This window comes from Stomoxys calcitrans, chromosome 2, assembly GCF_963082655.1.
Source record: "Stomoxys calcitrans chromosome 2, idStoCalc2.1, whole genome shotgun sequence".
Lineage (NCBI taxonomy): Eukaryota > Metazoa > Arthropoda > Insecta > Diptera > Muscidae > Stomoxys > Stomoxys calcitrans.
The window spans coordinates 83,405,370-83,413,028 of NC_081553.1; the positions used below are offsets into that span (position 1 = coordinate 83,405,370).

General features: G+C 39.9%; 1 non-coding gene across 1 annotated transcript; it reads right to left on the reverse strand.

Annotated features, from left to right (window-relative positions):
• Window positions 1-455: 455 nt before the first annotated feature.
• On the reverse strand, window positions 456-632 carry LOC131995398 (U4 spliceosomal RNA). Its single transcript, XR_009397462.1, has one exon. It is a non-coding gene; the product is annotated as a U4 spliceosomal RNA (small nuclear RNA).
• Window positions 633-7,659: the final 7,027 nt, after the last annotated feature.

Genomic DNA, 7,659 nt, shown 5'->3' on the forward strand with positions numbered 1-7,659 from the left:
TATAATTTTTTGATATCGGAAGGGGGGCTGACCCTCCCCTTACCCCAAAAGTACTACCCAAAAATAAAAGTGGATCGTTCAGGACAATATGGGATTCAAATGAAAGGTATTCAAGAGTACAGTACGAATTTCATAACAAAAGTTGGATCCAAGTACCCGGCAGTCCGCCCCAGCCCCAAAACCACCTAAAATAGGTTTATTTGACGGTCATGACAATATGGGACTCAAATGACAGGCATTCGGAAGTAGGTTACGAATTTGGTCAGGAATTAGGAAAAGGCTCTATAATTTATTTATAACGGAAGAGGGCGGACCCTTCACCGTTACCCCAAAAACTAAAGTGGACCGATAAGGACAATATGGGTATCAAATGAAAACTGTGAGGGAGTAGATAACGAATCTGGCATACAAATTCATTTCGAAGCATAGGGGGTCACCCCACCCCCACAAAAACGCCCAAAATGGGCACATTAGCCAATCACGGATATATAGCATATCTCGGGCTTCCAAAAATTGCCGTAGTGGACGGTATTTCACGTCGCCATGGCGGGGTATTGGTTAAAGTTTTCAACTAGCAATAATCGCACCTCTGTAGAACCTCATTGGTTACGTTATCGCCTCTGCGCAAAGCAGAGGATATATGGGCCTCGGTTAGTTTTTTCCGTATAGACTGAAAAACTGCAGAACCGATTTGATTGAAATTATCGCTTATTGTGTAGCTTGGTCTGGGAGGAAACATAGGCTATATAATTTGTCGTTGTCGGACGGGGGACGGACCCTCCCCCTTATGCCAAAAACAGAACCCAAAATTCAAAGTGGACCGATCGGGTCAATATAAATATCAAATAAAAGGTATTGGAGAGTAAAATACGAATATGGTATTAGGATTTGGGTCTCAATACCCATCGGGCCGCCCCAACCCCAAAACTCCTCCAAACAGACATATTGGACGTTCATTTCAATATGGGGCTCAAATGAATAGAATCTGGCATACAAAATCAGATCGAAGTATAGGGGGATACGCCACCCCTCAAAAACGCCATTAGACCCATTATGACTATACTTAGCTGAACCGATTTTCTTAAAATGTTCATAGATTGTGTACGTTTGTCTGGAAGGAAACATAGGCCATATAATTTTTAGGTATCGGGTGGAGGCGGACCTAACCCCAAAAACGACACCCATATCCGAAAGTGGTCCGATGGGCCTAATAAGGGTATCAAATGAAAGGTATTGGAGACCAGAAAACGAATATGGTATTAAAAGTTGGGTCCAAGTACCCAGCGGGCCCCCAACCCAAAAACTGCTCTAAGCATATATATTAGAAGTTCGTTTCAATATGGGACTCAAATGAAAAGTATTAGGCAGTAGATTACATATGGCATAAAACATTAGGTCTAAGTAATGGGAGGTAACCCACCCCCTCATACCCCCAAATGGGCATATTAGGCGATCAAGGCTATATGGGACTCAAATGAAAGGTATTAGAGAGTAGATTACGAATATGACATTAAAATTTGCATTCAAGTCTAGGTGGCGCTTTTCCTCCTAAAGATATGTCAAATGGGTTATTTGACCCAGTATGACAATATGGGACCCAAATGAAAGGTATTTGAGAGTAGAAAACGAATTTGATATCCCATATTGGAGCCACGTGTTTTGGGGTACACCCTAAAGCATCCGCTAAACTGAACTTCATTTCCGTTGGAAATAAAGAACGAATTTGATATCCATATTTGAGTCGAAATGTCTGAGGTGCCATCTCTCCCCTAATGAGATCATTACCCTAAGAAAGATCATTACCACCAGGAACCGAGAAGGAGCGAATTCTCACACATCATTGAGTGCTTTCCGATTCAAGTTTAAACTCAATGATAAGGGACCTTTTTTATAGCCCTCTTTGGGGAAATTTTTTTAAATTACCATGCATGGCATTGTACCTCGCAAATGTCGCCAAATTAAGAGGGGATAAACAGCGCTTTGTCCGATGTTCTCGTCAGGATTCGAACACGTTCATCGTCATATGCTACGATGGCACGAATTCGATATCCGTATTCAGGACGAAGTGTCCCCTACCTAAAAAGATATTAGAGAGTTATGGAAGGCGCAGCGGATCGGGTCCAGTTCGCCTAGTGTTCTATATATCAAGAACGAAAGTTATTGTCAGGGTAAAAATAGTTTATATTTGTAATAAATTGCCAGAATTTAGCGTAAAAATATGTACTTTTATCGTAAACAAAGCCCAACGTTTTTTCGAAGAAGTTTACTTTACTTGAATCGAATTTTTTTTTTGCGTGTAAATGACTCTTTGGTGGAAATGGAAAGAAATTAAGTGAATTATGAACGTGGTAAGAAGCATTTAAACGGAAGTTCAGTTCGTTATGTTGGTGGCACATAAACGTTTGCTTAAATAGCCGCTGCTTATGCCATAATTGCTACTATGGCATAAATAAAGTTAAGAGTTTAAACGATTGTTCAGCCACAACGGGAAATGTTTATAGTAGTCATCCCCTATGGAGTGGCTGGGGGCAGACTGTTTTCCCTCTTAAAACCAATTCATAATAATTTTTCAAATATTACCGCGAGCATATTAAATATACAGTTGAGTGAACTTCATTTAATTAGGCAAATTAAATTAAAGCATTCTAAGTAGTCTGTATAACGCTGCTCTAAGCTTAATTGAATTGAGAAGTGTTCTGCAATCTTAAATTGAAAAAAAAAAGAAAAAAATTTCATTTGAGTTGAAGGCTAAAAGGTACAATAAATGAAAATGTATAGAAATTTCCAGGAGCAATGAACAGCAGTGTGTTTATAATGCACTATGCATCTTCAAATGCACCATGTTTCATCTTCTACGAGGTATCGATCATTGCCCAGGATCTTTGTAACAATCCTTACACTTTGGATTCAACTTGTAGAACTCTCTGTAACTTGTGAGACACAATAGATAACCACCAAATATCCCTCTTAATATTCTGTTGGTTTCGCATGACGTCAGTCGTAACAAATTATTCACATGTAGAGATGGGATTATACCGAGTAAATTCCCAATACGTGAATATTTATTGGTTATTTCCCCAATAAAAACCTTTTTTGGTTATTTATAAATTTTCAGACAATGAGTTTTCTCTTAACACAAAATTTCAATGAAATTTTCTCTAAAGACATCATTTCAATGAAATTATCTCTAAAGACGCGATTCTTGTTTGAACTGTTGAGTAGAGCGGATGTTTTGTTGTTTCGCCCCGCAAGAATTTTCCTGTAACTCGTAATAGGTCATTATTTTTGGAAAAAAATTTAAGTCACTCAAGGATAGTTACAATAGAGGTATCCATTAGGCAGTTGATGATCTGCGCCTGTTTCCAGTGGAGCGACAGATCTAGAGTCCGAGAGTAGGCTAAGAATGGACTCCAATGATCCAACAGCTGCGGTGGTGGTATCAGGCCTTAGCATGTTGTCTGCTACTGAAACCTCGACTGGTGGATCAGCTGCTCCATGCTCCAATAGCCGACAGATGACTGGTCAGCAGGGGCTTTTGACGAAGACACCTGGTTCAAGTCTTAAGGACAAGGCCGAACTTATTCCTTTTTCGCATGCCTATAATTTACCTACGCCATCGGCCTTCCCCGTTAAACCAACACGCCCTTTAAGCAAATTGCAAATTTTGCCCATGAACATTCCCCTAAGGAACAGGGGCAAACTTCTCACAAATCAATGAGTGCTGTTCGATTAAATTTTAAGGTCAATGATAAGGGACCTCCTTTTTATAGCCGAGTCCGTACAGAGTGCCGCAGTACGGCATCTCTTTGGAGAAAAGTTTTTACATGGCAAAGTACCTCACAAATGTTGCCAGCATTAGGAGGGGAAAACTACCGCTGAAATTTTTTTTGATGGTCTTGCCAGGATACGAATCTAGGCGTTCAGCGTCATAGGCGGACATGCTAACCTCTGCGCTGCAGTGGCTCTTTAAGAGACTGGAATAATAGAAGACGCATCGCTCTCAGGTTTATTGAGAGGCTTGGTGCGAATGATCCTAAGACTCTCACCAATAAGGAGAGAGACTCCCTAGATTGGGCTCGGGGATTCGCTGCACAGTCTACCTCAAAGACTGCACGTCTAGATTCGGAAACTGAACCGCTGTCATCCAAAAGACTGCGGTCACCTGGAGGGCATCCCGGGCCTAAAAGAGCTAGGGCCAACAATAGTAAGATGGGTCCAAGAACCTTTGCTAATGTCGCTAGGGACAGTTTGGTTATGGCAGTTGTCGTCAAGGGAGAAGAACAGGGCTGTATACCTGGGAATAATTGGAGTGGGATAGTCAATGTCCTTGCGGACTTTCCTGGGTCTCCTCCAGTTTGTGACGATGCATGCTGGTAACGGGGCCGATACAGACTAATTGCCTTCGGGGACCACCGCTCAATTGAAATGTTTCGTTATGCGCTAAAAAGGACTGGTGAGATCTGGCCAGGTGCAGCACTAGATTTAGTCAAGATGGATCGAAGGAAGGATATTCCTTCTCGATCTATGGCTCATGCTTGGAAACCGAGGATTCCCTCAGATCCTGAATCGATACTTGGAAGACTAAGAGAATGTAATCCCCATCTTTCTACCACCGACTGGGAGATTGGTAGATTGGATGAGGCTGATGGTGACCGGACACATGCAGTATTCGTACGTAACTCTGGCTGTCGCGGAGACCTCAAAAAGTCGGAAGGGTTTGTATCTTACGGATTCAACAAGTTGAAACTGAAGGTCTGTAGAAGCGGTGGGGTTGGGGAATAAGGAGACGACTCAGCAGTTGTTGCTGAACACTTGCCTGAGGAACTATCGACCACATCGCTAAAGTCTGGCGGATTGGTGGAAACTGAAAATACCCCTGCCACAATCGAGATACGAGGGGATGACATCGAAACGGGACCCAGGACTCGGGTGGGTCATTCAGTTGGACTGAGCTCAAGGTGTGCGCCAGCGGGGAAGCACGGAACTCAAAAAGTACATCGACAGCTTCAGCTAGTGAAGCATCGAAGGAGGAATCGTCTCTAAAGACAAAATTTTAATGAAATTTTCTCTAAAGACAAAATTTCAATGAAATTTTTTCTAAAGACAAAATTTCAATGAAATTTTCTCTAAAGACAAAATTTCAATGAAATTTTCTCTAAAGACAAAATTTCAATGAAATTTTCTCTAAAGACAAAATTTCAATGAAATTTTCTCTAAAGACAAAATTTCAATGAAATTTTCTCTAAAGACAAAATTTCAATGAAATTTTCTCTAAAGACAAAATTTCAATGAAATTTTCTCTAAAGACAAAATTTCAATGAAATTTTCTCTAAAGACAAATTTCAATGAAATTTTCTCTAAAGACAAAATTTCAATAAAATTTTCTCTAAAGACAAAATTTCAATGAAATTTTCTCTAAAGACAAAATTTCAATGAAATTTTCTCTAAAGACAAAATTTCAATGAAATTTTCTCTAAAGACAAAATTTTAATGAAATTTTCTCTAAAGACAAAATTTCAGTGAAATTTTCTCTAAAGACAAAATTTCAATGAAATTTTCAATTTAATTTTCTCTAACTACTAAATTTTATCTCAATGTTCGATAAAGACAAAATATCAATGAAATTTGCTTTAAAGTCTAATTGGAGTGAAACTTGTTCCTGTTAATGTCATTTTGAAATTGTCTCTAAATGGTAAATTAAGTATTTTACAATTTAATGTGGTTTTTCGCTTTTCATTCTTCATCAATACAGAATAGAAGGAGAATTTTCAATTCTTTTGAAGTTACATCTAAATCTTGGTTTAGATCACATCCTGCCATCCGTTCATCTGGCATGGAATTTGTATTTTCTATTTCTCTTTTCAAATAAGTTGGCGCTATTATATTTTTAATATCCGGTTGAATTGCAGACACAATTTCAGATCAAAAGAAGTTTTCCTCTAATGTCGCTGTTGTCTGCTGTTGCTGACAACAAAATTCTACTACAAAGGCTAACAAATGTGGCGTTATTTGCTCTGCTGCCACTGAATGGTTTTTACTTTTGCGAAAAAGTTTTTATTTTTTTAGTTTCAGTTAATTTAGAACAGTGGGTTGAAAATTACTGATTTGGGGTTTCTAGTGAATTTGTTTTCAATAAGTTCTGTTAGTATCCATGAAAACCAATCTACCGACTAGATTTCTTGGGCTCCTCCAGGGCCCAACTTAAGTTTTACACATGAGCGAAAAACTTTTCAATGGGCACTAGACTATTATTCAATGGTGACAATTGTTTAATTGGCACGAAATTTTGCCATTGCGCTTTTTGGTGCAAGAATGAAAATTAAATATTGTGGTTAAGATCGGTTCAGATTTAGATATTGCTCCTATATAAAAATGGCAAGTGGTTTAAATGGAACCAAGACGGTTATCTAGTGTGTGGAAAATCACCAGCTACAGAAGAAAAACCATTAAGTATCAGCACTGTTTTAACCGAAATATTGGGTTGCCCAAAAAGTAATTGCGGATTTTTCATATAGTCGGCGTTGACAAATTTTTTCACAGCTTGTGTAATTGCATTCTTTCTTCTGTCAGTTATCAGCTGTTACTTTTAGCTTGCTTTAGAAAAAAAGTGGAAAAAAGTATATTTGAAAAGTTCATTCTAAGTTTTATTAAAAATTAATTTACTTTCTTTTAAAAAATGCGCAATTACTTTTTGGGCAACCCAATAAATTCAAACATATAAAAGCGCGCTAAGTTCATCCGGGCCGAATCTTATATACCCTCCACCGTGGATCGCATATGTCGAGTTCTTTTCCCGGTGTCTCTTTTTAGGCAAACAAAGGAAAGGATAGGAAGCCATTTTAAACCCCCAGTCCCACTCTGTCCTCTAGCGTTGATCCATCCGTGTAACATAGATCAAAGCAGAGTGGGCCTGGGGACTGAGATCTGTTTTGACTGCCTGACCATAATACGGTCCTGCAGGCGGAGATCCGGGCGATCACGGAATGCGTGAAGTGCTGTGGTGCTAACGCGAGGACGTCGAGTGTGAACATCTTTAACGACAGTAAAATTGCCATATGGGCAATAACAACCAGGGCGGTAAGTTCACCAACAGTCTTGCAGTGTAAGAAGGATATAAACACCTTCTCTGAGGATGGCAAAGCCCGCATCGTTTATGTGCCGGGCCATAACGGAGTAAGGGGAAATGAAAGGGCATACGATTTTGCGGTGAAGGCCAGAGGACTGCAGTCAATAAACTTGGTTAACTCGAAGCCTTTCGGGTCGACGCAGTCCGAGTTAAGGCAGTGGGCGACGAATGCGCATGCAACATTGTGGAACAGCGAAATGGTCGGTAGGACGACAAATATCCTATGGGGGGATCCAGATCGTGAGAAGACGAGGCTATTACTGAAAGAAAGTAAGAAGGTGGTCAGTATAGCTATTGGTATCATAACGGGACACATAGGTCTACGAGCTCACTTATGTGAAATCGGTGCAGCAAGTGATAGCATGGGTAGGGCATGCGGGAAAGATGATGAGACGTTGGAGCATTTCCTTTGCCATTGCCCGGCTTTCGCGTCCAACAGATACCAGTACTTAGGTGGAGACACAACATCAGACATGAACCAACTTAGGGGAGTGGTATTGAAAACAATTAAGGATTTTGTAAGTAGCACGGAA